This window comes from Triticum dicoccoides, chromosome 3A (genome assembly GCF_002162155.2).
Source record: "Triticum dicoccoides isolate Atlit2015 ecotype Zavitan chromosome 3A, WEW_v2.0, whole genome shotgun sequence".
In the NCBI taxonomy this organism is placed as follows: Eukaryota; Viridiplantae; Streptophyta; class Magnoliopsida; order Poales; family Poaceae; genus Triticum; species Triticum dicoccoides.
In genome coordinates this window covers 337,392,165-337,410,994 of record NC_041384.1, presented here as the reverse complement: position 1 = coordinate 337,410,994, position 18,830 = coordinate 337,392,165, and positions in this window count along the sequence as shown.

The window sequence follows — 18,830 nt, the reverse complement described above, 5'->3', positions numbered from 1 at the left end:
GACCGGGGTGACTCTTCGCCTACATACTGCCTTCTAATTTGGTGGATGGCATTTGGGCCCGCGCGCTGCATGGCCCGCATGTCGGTGAACAAAATTATAACATCATTCAGTAGAGGAAGACGTTTCAATGACCTAGGAGGAGCCAGAAGCGGTAGAGTGTCTCCACTATACTAGTAGTAATTATTTTTTTGGGTAGCTGTAGAGTGTCTCCACTGTACTAGTAGTAATTGTTTCTCTGGGCCCAAGACAAAACAGCCCATCCACACTAGTAAATAGTAAAATCAATTCAAAAGCCCATATATTTACTGAATTGACGGATGGGTATGTCGAAGAGCAAAAAAAGGAGTTTCAGGTGGGCAAAAGAGCTTCTGAATGTGCCGGGCTTCTATTTACAACATATTGTGGTCATAATCCAGTAAATTTTACGACCCGGGATGTTCATTCTATGGACCCGACCGATCCATTTGACTGTGACTGTCGAAAACAGTGCTGGAGTTTGATGTTGTTGCCCTTTTTAATCTAGTTTTTTTGTAAACCTGATGAACAATTAACCCTCATGCTTTTGTACAGTTTGTAAGCTGGAGTTAGATGTTCCTGCCCTTTTCAAGTCGGCTGTGACTATCATATTTTCTTTGAAACAAGGCAAATGGCTAGGCATTCGTTTAATTTAGAGTGAAATATTGTAACAAATCCCAACCAAGGGAAATAACATCACTCTCGCCGGCTGCTTGAGCTCACTGTGCATTACAGAAGCCAAGTGATTAGCCCCCACCAGAACACACAAACTTATTTCGAACTAGCACATCAAATGGGCTGTAAATTTTCATAGGAAAGGCTGCATGACCATGACAGATTTGGATTCTGACATTTGGGACCCGTGAGGAAATAGCCTATCCAAGGTGGTGTCGACTTACTAGCCAGTCAACAAACGATTCTGCCTACCAGCTGTTGGATTGACATCCAACATCTGTCGTGTATCTTCTATCTCCTGTCTTCTTCTTCCTCCAGCCGCCCAAACCAAACCACCCCGTCGGCTCCGCCTGCTCCTGCCTCCCATGGCTGGCTGCGCCTCCGCTGCCCTACTGTACGTACCCTCCAACGTTGGCCAATCCCTCCCTCTATTCCCCCACACGTCCTGTTATTCTCCGGCGATGTCAGCCCCAACACACACCCGCGCCCGAACCAGTTAACCCTCGTACTCCCCTCCACCTGCGACTGGACCAGTGCATCTTCAACGACTCCTGTTCGTTCCGTCCGAGGCCTCGCCGTCGTCCTCCGCCTTGCAGCCTTGGTTCGCCCGCCGTGCACGGTGCGCTGCCCTCTTGCATTGTCAACATCGTCAACAACCGAGAGGAACAAGGAGATGACTGTACGTGGAGAGGATGACAGTAGGGACCCACCACCGTCATGGCAGTACGCAAGCAAGTGCTTCTATAGTAGAAGCCCAAAAATATGGTTCCTCCTAATGGTTGGACATCTGGGGCTCACGCCATTGTCAACGTAGTCAATAAACGAGAGAATTACACTACAAGCGGCTGACACCAGGGACCCAGCAAGTCGCATAGTTTTTTTTGAGGAACAAGCAGTTGTTATTTATACTAGTTTTAGCGACGCATCAGGGTAACAACGGGGCTGTGCGGGGGCTGTGTCCCATCTAGCCAGGGTTTTATTTATGTTTACCACATCATGAGCCCAGTTGTGATTTTTTTCTTGCTGAAAATGGCTAGCCCAGTTCTATTTTTTAAAAAGAAATACCCAAACAATGCCTACTTGCTTTATCGGCCCTGCTGGGCTGCAAATCTTTGAAGACGAGGAGAGTTTCATTCGGTTTGCCCAGAAATGGGCTGTACATTTTTAAAACACATCCAACCGGGAATTAGTTTCAATTTTTTTTTCATTAGAAGATCTTAAATTCCATTGATTTTTATGCGTGGACAATTATTTGGATTTTATATTTATATAAATTATTTTTTAAAATAGTTTGAATGTGAATCGATATTTCTGGATTAAAAATAGTTGACCGCACCGAAATATGCAAAATTTCGTATACTTTTTAACAGTGGCCACAATATGGGGTGTAATGCTAACAAAAAGAAGATGGGCTCCAAAAAATTTCTTAAGAATTAGCAAATGGTCTGTGCATTATTAGAAATAATGGTAGATGGGTTGTATGTTGTTTTCCACGGATTTGAGGCTAAGTTGTGCGTCTAGTAGAGGTTGACGCGTAAGCTTTCATAAAAAAAAGGTTAACGCACATGCAACACCCTGTCAACTTAGTCAACACACGAGAGCAGTGACTGTTGGATGTCCATCCAATGCCTATCGTGCTTCTTCAATCTCTGCTCTTCATGCTCCAGCCGCTCAAACAAGCGCCGGCGGGACTGCCTGCTCCCTCCTCCCGCGGCCAGCTATGCTGCCGCGCAGGCCTCACGGCCCCATCGTACTCCCATCATTGGCCTAGCCATCCCTCTACTCACCCACACATGCTGTTATTCTCCGGCGATGGCAGACGAACCAGTAAACCCTCGTATTCCTCCGCGTGGGAAACAACTGTCGAGTATTCCCTGGCTCCATGTCGTTCCCTTCCTAGGCCTCACCGTCGTCCACCGCCCTGGTGCTCTCGGCGCAGCCTGGTCAACGTGGTCAATGAACGACATCCATCAGAAGTGGACTGTACATGGAGAGGCTGACAGCTGGGTCCACGGCCGCACGCAAGGAAATGCCTCCTAATTACGCGCAAAATAATGATTCCTCCACCTAACAGCTAGGACCCACAGGAAGGGCCTCTGTATTTTGCGAAAAAAACATTGCCCCCGCTGACAGGTCGGACCCACCAGCTATATCCTCGCACGCAAGGAAGTGCCTCCTTATTACGCCCAAAAAAATGAATACCCCCTGCTAGCTGGGACCCACCATATTGTTGGGATGACTTGTGGGCCTACTAAGTTGATGGGGACGGAGGGCTTTGTCAACTTAGTTAATACTCCAATGACCGTATGATGTCCATCCAACAACCATAGTGCTTCTTCAACCTCTGGTCTTCTTGCTCCAGCCGCCCAAAGCAGTGCCGGTCGTGCCGCCTGCACCTGCCTCTCGTGGCCGGCTGAGCTACCGCGGAGGCCTCACTGCCCTCATACTACTCCCACCACTGGCTAGGCCATCCCTCCACTCACCCACACCCCCTGTTATTCCGCGGCGACGACAGCCTCACACCGCAGCCGAACGAGTGAATGCTCGTACTCCTCTCCACGTGGGCATCCACTGCCGCGTCTTGCCCGGCTCCGTGTCGTCCCCTTCCTAGGCCTCGCCATCGTCCACCGCCGTGGTGCTCTCGGCGCGGTGTGGTCAATGTGGTCAGCGACCGACTTCCATCGGAAGAGTACTGTACGTGGAGAGGCTGACAGCTGGGTCCACGATAGCCGCAAGGAAGTGCCTCCTTATTACACGGAAAATAATTATTCCTCCACCTGACAGCGGGGACCCATCGGACGGGCTACCAGTATTTTGTGAAAAAATCGTTTCCCCCTGACTGTTGGGACCCATCGGACGGACCACCATATTTCGCGAAAAACATTCCCCCCGCTGTCAGCTCGGACCCACCAGAAGTGCCTCCTTATTATGCACAAAAAATGAATACTACCCTGGCTAGCTGGGACCCACCTTGGTGGTAGGCTGACTTGTGGGCCCACTAAGTTGATGGGGACGAAGGGCTTTGTCAACTTAGTCAATATGAATGATTCTAGCTCCAGTGACCGTACGATGTCCATCCAACGACCATAGTGCTTCTTCAACCTCTGGTCTTCTTGCTCCAGCCACCGAAAGCAGCGCCGGTCGTGTCACATGCTCCTGCCTCCCGTGGCCGGCTGTGCTACCGCAGAGGCCTCACCGCCCCCTACTATTCCCACCGCTGGCCAGGCCCTGCTGCGACGGCAGCCTCACACCGCAGCCGAACTAGTGAACCCCCGTACTCCTCTCCGCGCGGGCTTCCACTGCCGCTTCTTCCCTGGCTCCGCGTCGTCCCCTTCCTAGGCCTCGTCGTCGACCACCGCCGTGGTGCTCTCCGCGCGGCGTGGTCAATGTGGTCAAAGAATGACTTCCATCGGAAGAGTACTGTACGTGGAGAGGCTGACAGCTGGGTCCATGGCCACATCCTAGTTTTTTTGTGATTTGCCAAGTAAGTCACTTTGTCAGGCCCGTTGGGCTGCAAATCTTTCAAGACGAGGAGAGCTTTCATTCGGCTAGCCGAGAAAATGGCCCATCAGTAATGAGAAATGGGTTGTACATTTTCAAAACACATCAAACCGGCAATTAGTTTCAAATATCTTTATTTTTTCATTTGAAGATTTTAAATTACATTAATTTTTATGCGTGGAGAATATGTTGGATTTTATATTGATATACATTTATTTTTAAAATCAGTTTGAATGTGAGTCGAAATTTCGGGATTAAAAACAGTTCGGACCGCACCGAAATATGCAAAATTTCGTATAATTTTTTAACCGTGGCCACAATATGGGCTGTAATGCTAACAAAAAGAATATGGGCTCCAAAAAAACCTTAAGAATTAGCAAATGGGCTGTAAATTATTAGAAATAATGGCAGATGGGCTGTATGCTATTTTCCACGGATTTGAGGCTTTCCTAAAAAAAGGTTGACGCACAAGCACTGACTGTTGGATGTCCATCCAACGGCCATCGTGCTCCTTCAATCTCTGCTCTTCCTGCTCCAGCCGCTCAAACAAGCGCCGGCAGGACTGCCTGCTCCCTCCTCCCCGCGGTCGGTTGTGCTGCCGCGCCGGCCTCACCGCCCCACCGTACTCCCATCGCCGGCCTAGCCATCCCTCTACTCACCCACACCTGCTGTTATTCTCCGGCGATGGCAGACGAACCAGTAAACCCTCGTACAGTCGTACTCCCCTCCGCGTGGGAAACAACTGCGAGTCTTCCCTGCCTCCATGGCGTCCCCTTCCTAGGCCTCGCCGTCGTCCACCACTGTGGTGTTCTCGGCGCGGCATGGTCAATGTGGTCAACAACCGACTTCCATCAAAAGAGTACTGTGCGTGGAGACGCTGACAGCTGGGTCCACGGCCGCAGCAAGGAAGTTCCTCCTTATTACGCGCAAAATAATTATTCCTCCACCTGACAGCGGGGACCCATCGGACGGGCCACCGTATTTCGCAAAAAAAATGTTTCCCCCCGGACTGCTGGGACCCACCAGCTACACCTTCGCACGAAAGGAAGTGCGTCCGGGCAAAAAAAAAACGATTTGCCCCGCTGACCGTTGGGACCCACCAGCTTCATCTTTGATGTGGAGCATCCCAAGGTCATCCCCATGGACCTACCATCGTCTCATCAAGTGCCGACCGGTCCCATGACTCGATCACGTGCAAGAGCCCTTGAAACCGAGGTGACATCTCTCCTCTCACAATTCCACTTCGATGCACATGAAGCATGGCTACTACCTCATATGGATACCTTGTGCATACTCAGGTACAATGGAGAAGCTAAGGAGCAAGGACAAGAAGAAGAGGAAGATGGACGAGAAGACGGAGAAGAAGAAGAGTTGCAGGAAAATTCCCAACCACCGGACGACCGGCCGGGACTGGACGTCCGGCACCTGAAGCGTCAGCCGAGCTCCAGCCAGCGGACGTCCGGCCCAGACCGGACGACCGGTGCCCCCGCACCCGAGACCATTGAGTGGACGTCCGGCCCCGACCGGACGACCGGCGCGACCGCACCCGAGCCAAAGTCAGCGGAAGTCCGGAGCCTCCGGACATCCGGGCCCCCCATCACAGAGCGGAACCAGCGGACGACCGGAGGACACCGGACGCCCGACAGCTCCTGAGACACTGGACGACCGGTCCCCAGCGGACGTCCGGTACCTGTCTGCGCACAGTGTTCGGGCCCGAGGCCCATGTACCCCTTCACGTCGCCCCCATTTGCACTTAGACTATAAATAGACCCCCCATTCATCCTAGCTAGGGTTAGCATTGTGATAGCTCATTTGAGAGATAGAGCTACGCTCATCCATATCGGATCTACTCCTTGCGAGAGACAGCGGCCCCTCTTCGGAGAAGATCCACCTTTGGATTCAAGACCCCTTTCTAAGGGAAGATCCCCTTGTGGATTCAAGACCTCCTCACGGAGAAAAACCGGTTACCGTGTATCGTCCCTAGTTGTCCGTGGATTCATGTATCGTTCTATGTACTCGAGGATCTAGCCCATGTGTGACTTATTCGTGTCGGTTTAGTGATTTCCTCTTGTGTTTTCCTTCCGTTCATCCCCGTGTTCTTCGTATTTTCCCCGGGATCCGCTCCTTTCGTGAAAGATCGGGCGATTAGGGTCTCTACCCTACATCATCTTGGTATCATGAGCAAGGTTGATCATGATTTCGGAGCCCCCCTCTTCGTTTTTAGCTTGATTTTGTTGTTTTTCGTCCTAATCCGAAAATCCCCACAAAAATAGCCCCAAAAAAATTTCTTGTGTTTTGCGAGTTTTGATGATGTTTGTTGGTTTTGATCCATGAATTTGTTGCGTTGCAAGTAGATCTAGCCTTCCCCCACCATCTCCACCTTGAAATTCCCCATATTCCACCCAAAACTGCCTATCAGATCTGAAATCTCGCGTTGACCCCGACCACCGGACGACCGTCACTTTCACCGGACGTCCGGCGACCCAGGTAGCACCGGACGTCCGACCCGACCGGACGACCGGCGACCGGACATCCGTCCACTACCGACGACCGCTTCTTCCAACACTTCATCCGCTACACCACCACCGACTTTCTGCAATCTTTTCCATTATCCCAACCCACAGCACCACCTAACCGCTACCTACTCCGACGATTTTGATCGCCTTTGGTTTTGAGAATTTGAGTTGCGGTACCGTATCCTTTTGTGTTTCGGCTATCTAGGTACGGTTCGACATCGACACCACCGCTGCTCATTTTCGCCACAGACGCGTCATCAACACCGGTCATCAACAACGACCACCTCGACTACGACTTGGTATTCGTGCCACCATTTTGACACCATACCGGAAGCAAGACCGGTAACCTCATCTTGGTATTGGACATATCACTCTTGCCATCACATTGTTAGCCATCATAGCCCCGTTTCCTTTGCGTTGCTTACCCATCGAGACTAGCCATTGAGTATTGCCGGCAATGAGACTTGTGCACTTTAGTGATCATACTTCCCATAGCATACATACATACATCATTGTTGCCTATATTGGTATCATCTCTTGTGTCACAAAGTTGCCATCACATACTCACTTGCTATCTTGGTTCGTCAAGCATCGCATAAGAAAAGAGCTCAAACATCAAAGAGCCAACCAAGCTTTTAAGCAAAGAGGAAAGATAAGCAAAGAGCTTTTAAGCAAGAACCATAGCATCTTGCAACATTAAGATTGTCATACTCGATCATCTTGGATCATATCATAGCAACACCTTGCATAAAACATATTTGGGATAGAAGTCGTTGCATTTTTGCTAAGTAGGTTGTGCACAAGTTCTTGTATCTGCCTATCGTGCAATCGTGCTAGCGTCTCTCTAGTGTTGTGCAACAAGAGCATTTTTGTGGATTCCACATTTTGGCTCACCCTTGGTTGCACAACCCCACTTGTCTTTTTGCGCGTGTGTTTCCGTGTACCGTATATGCTTGGTCTACTTGTTACAATGCATCTTGCGAATCTTCTCCAACATTAAAAATTGTGCCACCATCCTAACCAAGCTCCACCATAAGCTTTTACTTGTGTAGGTGTGACAAACTGACGAGAATTCGTACCAATTGGGCTATTTCCTTGTCCTACATTGGAGTGATCATCGATTCACTTTCAACTTCGGTCAAGGTACATTTGGTATTCATTCTTCTCTTTCTACCACTCACACTTGTCTTGGAATGATGGATAGGCCAAGTACTTCTACCAACCCACTCTTCATGGAGCAAGACGATGACATGAACTCCTTCGTTACCAAGAGTCACCTCTTTGGTGCACAACGTGCTTTGCATCAAGAGCAACAAGCTATGAGTGACTGCATCGACAACCTTGCCGCCGACTTGCGACTTTCCGAGCAACGTACAAGGGACTACTTCGACCACAAGCTCGACGATCACAAGCAAGAGAATGACGCACGGATGGACGAGATTCGCGCTTTGTTGCTCAATCGCTCTTCTTCCACTTCAAGAAGGAGCCGTTCAAGTCGCCATTCCGACTCAAGTACACCGACATCAAACACTCTTCGTCGAGCCGCGCACACCGACCGTCAAGCAAACCTCAATCCGCTTCGGGACACCGACTCTCAAGAACACCGGCGACGTCAAGCCGAAGATGCCTTTGTGCTAGCTCAAGAATGATAACAACAACGCCAACATGAAGAGGAAGTACGCGCGTGTCTACACCAAAATGCACAAAATGCCGAGGCTCAACGTCAAGAACAACAACTCCGTGACGCTCAAGCACTAGAGGCGCAACAAGCTCTATGTGATGCGAGTCGAGCCGTTGCCGACCGAGGCCGACAAGCCCATGAAGAAGAGGAAACACTTCGCGAAGAACTTCATGAATGACGATTTAAAGCTCGCATGCATCGTCTAGTTCCCCCTCGAGCTCGACGCGTTCCTCCACAAGCTCGCCAAGACCATCAAGTTCATCAAGCGCATGAAAACAATGGGAATCCTCCGCGACAAGAGCAACACGAGGTTGACAACCCTCCGCGACAAGAGCACCACAAGTTGGACAATCATCTACAACATGGGCGTCATCATCCACGACCCCAACACAATGAAGAGCAATTCTATGGCAAGCTCAAGTTCACCATGCCCAAGTTCAACGGAAGCAACGATCCCAAAGAATACCTTTCATGGGCATTGAAAGTTGACAAGATCTTCCGTTTGCACAATTATGAAGAAGAGAAGAAGATCGCGATGGCATCCCTTGAGTTCCAAGACTATGTCCTCATTTGGTGGGAACAAGTCATTGAGCGCCACGAGGCAAGAGGTGATCCACCCATCACTACTTGGGCACAAATGAAGGATGTCATGAGAGCACGATTCGTGCCTACCTACTACAACCGTGACCTCTTCAAGAAACTCCAACAACTCAAGCAAGGAACCAAGAGCATTGAAGAATACTACAAGGAGATGGAGATTGCAATGATAAGAGCCAATGTGACGGAAGATGATGAGCAAACTATGGCATGTTTCTTGAATGGACTCAATCATCCCATCAAGAAGATTGCCGACTTCCAACCATACTCAAATCTCATCGAGCTCGTGCACCAAGCTACCAAAGCGGAACGCCAAGTGCAAGATGATTTCAAGTATGCCAAATTCTCATCCAAGTCCTACGGCTTCTCCAATACCAAGCTTCGACGACTCCAACACCGACTACAAGACCGTCTCCTTCCAACATCGACAAGCCGACTTCCAAGAAAGCTTCGTCCACTACAAGTCATCCTCCTACGAGCAACTTCAAGCCGAGAGCTTCATCATCATCTACCCCAACCGATCAGACCGTCAAGACGAGTTCCCTCAAGTGTTTTACTTGCGGAGGCCGAGGCCACAAGTCCTATGAGTGCACCAACAAGCGCACCATGATCTTCAACGATGATGGCACTTATGATTCCATGAGAGATGGAGAAATGGAAGCCCTTGAGCAAGTCACCATGCACCGCCAAGTGAACAATGAAGAAGAACAAGTCTTTTGTGATGAAGACTCAAGTCCCGCACTTGTTGTCTCCAAAGTCTTGACTCTCCAACATCACCAAGAAGAAGACCAAAGATGCACCATATTCCACACCAAGGCCAGCATCAATGGACGATCCGTCAAGGTCATCATCAATGGAGGGAGTTGTCACAATCTCGCAAGTGAAGAACTTTGCTCCAAGCTCCAATTGCCCAAGACGAAGCATCCACATCCATACAAAGTGCAATGGCTTTGTGACTCCGGCACTATCCAAGTCGATCACCGAGTACAAGTATCCTTCAAAATCGGCGCCTACGAAGACACCTTGGAGTGCGGCGTCATCCCAATGACCGTTTTCCATCTTCTCCTTGGACGGCCATGGCAATTCGATAGAGGAGTCATCCATAATGGGCATACAAACCACTATAGCTTCAAGATGCAAGGAAAGGAGTTTGTGTTACGACCCATGTCTCCAAGCCAAGTGATCGCCGATAAGCAAGCCACCCATCATGGAGAGAATGGTGAGAGAGTGAGCCACCAAAAAGAGAGTGAGCGCCACAAGCCCAAATTGAGTGCCTCCACGATGAGCGAAAACAAGAACTTCGTTCTATTTGCCACCAAACGTGAGATGAGAGAAGTGTGTGAGAACCCATCTAGTGTCCTACACTACGTCCTCGTGTGCAAGGACAACACACCACAAACTAACACTCCTCACACTCTTCCTCTAGTGTTGTCTTCTCTTTTGCAGGAATTTCAAGATGTTTTCCCCGATGAGCTACCTCCGGGCTACCTCCACTACGAGGCATTGAGCACCGCATCGACCTCATCCCCGGAGCACCACTTCCGAACAAAGCTCCCTACCACGTCAACCCCGAAGAAACCAAAGAAATTAAAAGGCAAGTAAAGCATCTCATAGACCATGGTCATGTGCGTGAAAGTTTGAGCCCTTGTGCCGTACTAGTCATTCTTGTGCCAAAACATGACGGTAGTTTTCGCATGTGCTCTGATTGTAGACCTATCAATGCTATCACCGTTCGTTATAGGTATCCCATTCCACGCCTAGATGATATGCTAGATGAGCTTAGTGGTGCCACTATATTTTCCAAAATTGATCTTAAGAGTGGTTACTATCAAATCCGCATACAAGAGGGTGATGAAACGAAAACCGCATACAAAACCAAGTTTGATTTCTATGAGTGGTTAGTCATGCCTATGGGTCTCTCGGAAGCACCGGGCACTTTTATGCGGCTTATGAATCATGTCTTTCGCCCTTACATTGGTATATTTGTTGTGGTTTACTTCGATGACATTCTTGTGTTTAGCAAATCTATCCAAGAGCATGTCACCCATGTCCGCACCGTTTTGCAAACTCTTAGGAAAGAGCGTCTCTATGCTAATATGGAGAAATGCCTTTTTGGTGTTGATAAGCTAATTTTCTTGGGTTTTGTGATCTGTTCTAAGGGTGTTCATGTAGATGAGTCCAAGATCAATGCTATTAAGACTTGGCCGCAACCAACCAACTTGCATCAAGTCCGTAGTTTCCTTGGTCTTGCGGGTTTCTATCGTCACTTTGTGAAGGATTTTAGCACCATTGCTTCACCTTTACATGCTTTGAGCAAGAAGAATGCGCCTTTTGTTTGGGGACCATCCCAAGATATCGCATTCAATGAGCTTAAGAATTTTCTTACTCATGCTCCCGTGCTTGCTTTACCCAACTTCGACAAGCCTTTTGAGATTCATTGTGATGCTAGCGGTAATGGCATAGGAGGTGTGTTAACGCAAGAGAAGCGCCCCATAGCTTACTTTAGTGAGAAACTTTCCAGAGCGCAACTCAGCTATCCCATCTATGACAAAGAGCTATATGCTTTAGTCCGCGTTTTACATGAATGGGAACATTACCTTCGTCCCCATGAGTTTATCATTCATACCGATCATGAGACCCTCAAGTATCTCAAGGGTCAAACTAAGTTGAACAAGCGTCATGCTAAATGGAGTGAATTCATTGAGTATTTTACCTATGTCATCAAGTACATCAAGGGTAACGAAAACATCATCGCGGATGCTCTTTCCCGCATATGCATGCTAGTCATGCAAAGTTAGATGTCATTGGCTTTGAGCATATAAAAGAATTGTATGAGCATGATGACACTTTTGCCACTCCTTATGCAAATTGTTTGTCGAATACATCATGGGAACGCTATTACATCAAAGACGGCTATCTTATGCGAGCTAACAAACTTTGCATCCCCAAGTCGTCCCTTCGTTTATTGCTTTTGCAGGAATCGCATGGAGGAGGATTAATGGGACACTTTGGACGCGATAATACATTCGCTACGCTCTCGAAGAGCTACTTTTGGCCAAAGATGTTTCGGGACGTCAATCGCTTCACCAATCGATGTTCGACATGCCGCAAAGCTAAGTCCAAAGCTCAATCTCATGGCCTCTATATTCCTCTACCGATTCCATACCAACCATGGGAATACATTAGCATGGACTTTGTACTTGGTTTACCTCGAACTCGCAATGGGAATGGTTCCATATTTGTCATTGTGGACCGTTTCTCAAAAATGGCACATTTTATTCCTTGTCACAAGATAGACGATGCTTCACATGTTGCTACTCTCTTTTGTAGGGAAATATTGCGTCTCCATGGTGTGCCAAAGACAATTGTCTCGGACCGCGACGTCAAGTTCCTTAGGTACTTTTGGAAGACCCTATGCGCCAAGCTCGGAATCAAGCTACTCTTCTCCACGGCGTACCATCCTCAAACCGACGGCCAAACGGAGGTGACAAGCCACACACTCTCCGCTCTACTTCGAGTACTCATCAAGAAGAACATCAAGGAGTGGGAGGAGTGCCTACCTATCGCCGAGTTCGCCTACAACCGTGCAAGACACTCTACAATCGGCAAGTCGCCTTTCGAGGTCGTTTACGGATTCAACCCATTGTCACCATTGGACATTCTTCCTCTACCACTCCAAGAGCGCATCAATTTGGACGCAAGTGCGCGTGTGACACATCTCAAGAAGATGCATGAAGATACAAGAAACACCATAGAGCGCCAAGTTCAACGCCTTGCAACCAAGCTCAACATCAACAAGCAACGATGGTCTTCAACATTGGTGATCGAGTGTGGCTCCACCTTCGCAAGGACCGCTTCCCACAAGAACGCAAATCCAAGCTTCGACCACGAACGGATGGACCCTTCAAGGTGCTTGCACGCTACAACGACAACGCTTACAAGATCGACCTCCCATGCTACAAGTACAACATGAGCGACATCTTCAACGTTAAAGATCTCTCTCCCTTCCATGGTGATGAAGATTTTGATCCGAGGATAGATCTTCCCCAAGGGAGGGGAGATGATGCGGAGCATCCCAAGGTCATCCCCATGGACCTACCATCGTCTCATCAAGTGCCTACCGGGCCCATGACTCGATCATGTGCAAGAGCCCTTGAAACCGAGGGGACATCTCTCCTCTCACAATTCCACTTCGATGCACTCATATGGATATCTTGTGCATACTCAGGTACAATGGAGAAGCTAAGGAGAAAGGACAAGAAGAAGAGGAAGATGGACGAGAAGACGGAGAAGAAGAAGAGCTGCAGGAAAATTCCCAGCCACCGGACGACCGGCCGAGACCGGACGTCCGACGCCTGAAGCGTCAGCCGACCTCCAGCTAGCGGACGTCCGGCCTAGACCGGACAACCGGTGCCTCCGCACCCGAGACCAATGAGCGGACATCCGGCCCCGACCGGACGACCGGCGCGACCGCACCCGAGCCAAAGTCAGCGGAAGTCCGGAGCCTCCGGACGTCCGGCCCCCCCAGGACACCGGACGCCCGGCAGCTCCTGAGACACCGGACGATCGGTCCCCAGCGGACGTCCGGTACCTGTCTGCGCATAGTGTTCGGGCCCGAGGGCCATGTACCCCTTCACTTCGCCCCCATTTGCACTTAGACTATAAATAGACCCCCCCCATTCATCCTAGCTAGGGTTAGTGTTGTGATAGCTCATTTGAGAGATAGAGCTACGCTCATCCATATAGGATCTACTCCTTGCGAGAAACCGCGGCCCCTCTTCGGAGAAGATCCACCTTTGGATTCAAGACCCCTTTCTAAGGGAAGATCCCCTTGTGGATTCAAGACCTCCTCACAGAGAAGAACCGATTACCATGTATCGTCCCTAGTTGTCCGTGGATTCGTGTATCGTTCTATGTACTCGAGGATCTAGCCCATGTGTGACTTATTCGTGTCGGTTTAGTGATTTCCTCTTGTGTTTTCCTTCCGTTCATCCCCGTGTTCTTCGTGTTTTCCCCAGGATCCGCTCCTTTCGTGAAAGATCGGGCAATTAGGGTCTCTACCCTACATCAATCTTCGCACGCAAAGAAGTGCCTGACAGTTAGGACCCACCTGGTCGAAGCGTACGTAGCGTTGGCATTCTGGTCGCGAACGTGTACGTACATATATACTGGTGGATGTAGAGGCGCGCACGTGTAACATCCCAAATTTCCAATTTGGAATGTTATACATTAGATCATCACTGCATATCATATTTTATTTTGCATTTTGGTTGATCCTAGAAATCCTAAGCAACTCAAGGACCCACGGAGAGAGTTGGGGATTTCGTTATTTTCATATTTGAGTTTCCTCAAATTTTGAGAATAGGATCATTTGATTTTATTTATTTTATCATCAATTATTTCTATTACAAAAATATGATAGAGGGAATAAAATGACTTTCCCAAAATAAAGAAATATTTAGGATTAAATAATAAAATCAAATAAGATTTATTTTGGAGTTTTTCGTTGTTTTATTTGAATTTAGGGAAAATGTGCGTTTTTCAATTGCATTTAGGTCCCAAATAAATGTTCACCTTGTGCGGCTTGATTTTAGAAGCCCGTGAAAATTTATTTCGGAATTTTTGGAGTCCGTTGAGTATTTCTTTTTCTTTTTTTCTTCGGAGCAAAATTATTAAAAAAAAAAAGTGAACCGACCTAACCGGGCCGTGTCCGTCCGGGACTCTGGCCCGGCAGGCTTTATAAGCCGGGGCAGCCCACGCGGGCAAACCCTAGCCCCGAGCCGCCTGAGCCGCCCTGCCCCGCCTGCGCCGCGGCCCGCCGCCCCGCCGCACGCTCGCCGAGGTTCGCCGCCGCCTCGAAATCCATGCCCGTTTTTTTAGAAAACCGATCAGTTTTCCGTCAATTTTTCATCGTTTTTTTAGATTCGGTTTTTTTAAATAGATCAGTTTTTCCGGTTTATTTAAATAGCGAGCATTCGTCCGTTCGTTCGTTCCAGCGAACGTTCATCGTTTTTCTTTTTCTCGGATTAAATCCGCGATTTTTCTGATCGCGATTCCTGATCCGATTTTCGTTTTAGTATAACTTTTCACTCGTTTATCCGAATCAGGCGATTCAAGCGCCTAGAGTTCCGTCTCGAAACCCTCTATCCATTTAACCAACTTAAACAAGATTTTTCTACTGTAAAATTTGCCCTAGATCCAGATTTGTAGAACAAAGTTGTTTTCTTTTGCCGTTTGACTTTCGTTGCTTCGTTCGATTTGATTCTTTTGCCAACCGGAGTTCTTAAGTTGAACCTTCTGGTTAGATCTCTTATTTGAGTTTTACCTGTGCATTAGATGAGTACTTATTGTATGCTTGTTTGTTTGTCTGCGATAGAATACCCGGAGTGCGCCGCCTGTTACTTCGAATCGCTAGGTTTCCCGGATCATCAGCAAGGCAAGTAACACTTTGATCATACATTTTCTACTACCCAGTTTTCTTGCATTAGATCAATCCTCACACATTGCATGACTAGGATCTAATTAAATTGGGGATGGGAAGTAGATGAGGTAGTACCTATTACCTGTTTATTATCAAACCTTTGGGAGTTACTTCTACGTTTGCTTATTATGCCATGCTATGCTAGTAGACGTGGATTGGATGAGTGATATCCATGACAGATGTGAGTTTATTAATTAATGGTTTATCTAAGGTGGCAACTTAAACACACATCTGGGTGGATTGAGGCACCTGGGTATTCTAGGACTTGCTTGTTTTCTTTTGGACCGCCACCCAGGCTCAAAGGGGTCATGAGACTATTCATACTAGAAACTTCCGTGTGCAGCCACAAGCTATTATGGGCTCTAGCATAGTTGACTAAGTCGTGCGAATTCTTACAGTGGTAGACTAGCAGATGTAGGGGATGTAGGTGGTACGGTCTACCCGATCGTAAGGTGCTAGCGCTTCTGAAAGACTATGTCTCGGTCATCCGTCTTCTCAAACACCATGTAGTGCGAGAAACCAAACGGAGGCGATCGAGTCTTGTGGGGAAAAGTGCGCAAACCTCTGCAGAGTGTAATAAACTAATCATGGTTAGCCGTCTCCCCGGTTATGGACATCTTGAGTATCTAGTACATGGATTATCATGTGAATCTCAACATGTTACTCTAAATTAATTTTGTTGGGTTTTGTTTAATGATGATGCTTAATTGGGATTGAGAATGCTGTCAACCATTCTTAATGTTTAACAACTACCATGATAGTAATTAAATTTATTCCTTTGAAGTAGGGAAAAATTGGCTTTACGCAAAACCGTAACCATAGAGCTTTCCACTAGCCAAATATGCATATAGTATATCTATATCATTCCATTGCTCTCTATGTGTTACATTGCCAGCATATTCCATGTGCTGACCCGTTTCGGGATGCAACGTTAATGTTGCAGACTTTTCAGACGATGATTAAGGAGTTTTTAGGTCGTGGTTCTATACTCAGTGATGCCGTTGGAGTTGATGGACTCACTTATCTTCCAAGCCTTCCGCTGTTATCGTTATAATATGGCCTTAAGCCATATTTATTGTAGTAAGTTCTCTATGGAGACACTCAATGTAATAAGTGTGTGATTGCTACTCTGCTATAAATCCTCCGAGTACTGTGTGGTGTCAGCATTACTGATCCAGGGATGACACCGGAGCACAGAGATCAGACTGTTTGAGGTCTGGTCGCTACAGAGATGGTATTAGAGCACACGCTGACTGTAGGACACGACCACTAAGCTAAAGACCTAGATCACTATCCATTCTCTTCTCTTCTAACTTCTCATCTTTTCTACTCTTTTAGGATGGCGGATGCAAGGAACAAGTTCACGCAACCGGATGAAGATACACCCTTTGGACGTCACTTGAAGGAAGTCACTAGATACCTGAACATAGGAGTACCAAGATTCACCGGAACCTACAACGCCACTTTACCTGAAGAGGAGCACTGGATGATTCAAGTTCAAGTTCCAGGAAGGACGTTCATGCCAGTCATTGAGCCCATAGAGTTTTCTTTTGATGCACCAACTTGGAGTCTAGGAAAGAGCATGGCAGCTCACATCGCCATGGGACGCATTGGAGAAGTCTACCGCAATGATCTCAAGGATACTATCTACCAGATTTGTGGGCGCCGAGATGAGCACTGGGAGATGATCAGCACCAGGAAGGATAAATCAATTGCAGCTTTTATCTAGGAGTTAAATCAGCACATCCGACGACAGGAGAATCAGATGTATGCCGACATGATAGATCTGAAGAAGGCTAAGACTAGAATCAAGGAACTGGAGGAAGAACTCAAGGCTACATGTGAAGATTATGAAGAGGAAATTGAAGTATTGGTGGAGAAGAATGATGACCTGATCAAGAAGATTGGAATATTTATGGGAGGCCCTACCCAAGTAGAGGAAGACGAAGAACCCAAGGAGATTAGCCCGGAAGACTAAATCATCATCGACGACACCGACTCAGATCCAGATAGTAGCGATGATGACTATGTTGATGAAGCTGGAGCAGATATCATGGAGTCTGCAACCGAAGAATATTTCTAGTAGACCACCTCATTAGTAGTAGTAGTCCACCATGTAAATATAGTAGTCCGAGCACTTTTGTGATAGATAGATCGTTTGTATGCCCTTGTTTGATTGAATGAAGTGAATTGTTTGTTTTTGCCTCATGTGCATATGGGTAGTGTTTTCTCTTTAGACCCCCTCTATTCTTACATCTCATATTTTCTAAACCCTCAGATGCCTCCGAGACGTGACCCCAGATTTGCCTTTCCACTGGAGCTCACCCAGTTGATCCAGTAGCAGAACACATTGATGCAGTTGCTAGTCCAGAATCAGAATCAGGGGAACAACAACAACAACCCACCACCACCACCACCTGTTGATCACTTAGCCCGTTTCCTTAGACTAAATCCGCCGGTGTTTTCCAGTAGCACTAAGCCGATAGTAGTAGATGATTGGCTCTGCAAGACAGCTAGGGAATTTACCACAGCAGGATGCACAGATGCGGAGAAGGTGAAGTTTGCCGCACATCAGCTAGAAGGACCCGCAGCATCATGGTGGGAGAATTTCACAGCCACTTTACCAGTCGACACTGTCATATGGGACCAGTTTCAGCAGGCTTTTCATATTGCACATGTTTCAGCAGGAGCTATGGCCATGAAGAAGCGTGAGTTTCGCAACTTGCGCCAAGGAGGACGGACAGTAGGCTAGTATGTGGAGGACTTCAGTAAGTTAGCACGTTATGCCCCAGATGACGTTGCTACGGATGCAGCTAAGCAGGAGAAGTTTCTAGAAGGACTGAACGATGAGTTGAGCATGCAGTTGATGGTAGCAACCTTCAACAACTACCAGGAGTTGGTAGATCGTGCTCTTATGATTGAAGGGAAGCGGCAGCAAATTGAAAATCGCAAGAGGAAGTATGGACAAGGGAAGTACAATTTAGGAGCTCAGCAGAAACCACGTTTTACCCCTAGACCGGGAGGACATTTTCAGCATACCCATGGAGGAGGTAGCTCGCACAATCACAATGGCACCAAGAATGGTAATGGCAATGGAGGAAGCAACGGCCATAATCGCACCAACCCATCAACCCCAGCCAAGAAGGACCTAAGCCAAGTCACTTGCTTTAAGTGTCAGAAGACCGGACATTATGCCAATGAATGTCCTGAAGGCCAAAATGGCAATGGAAGTTCTGGGAAGAAGCCGAACCCTTTCAACAGGGGACAGGTGAACCACGTTAGCGTGGAGGAGGTTGAAGCTCAGCCCGATGCAGTAATAGGTAAGTTTTTGGTTAAGTTATTTATTGCACTCGTTCTTTTGATA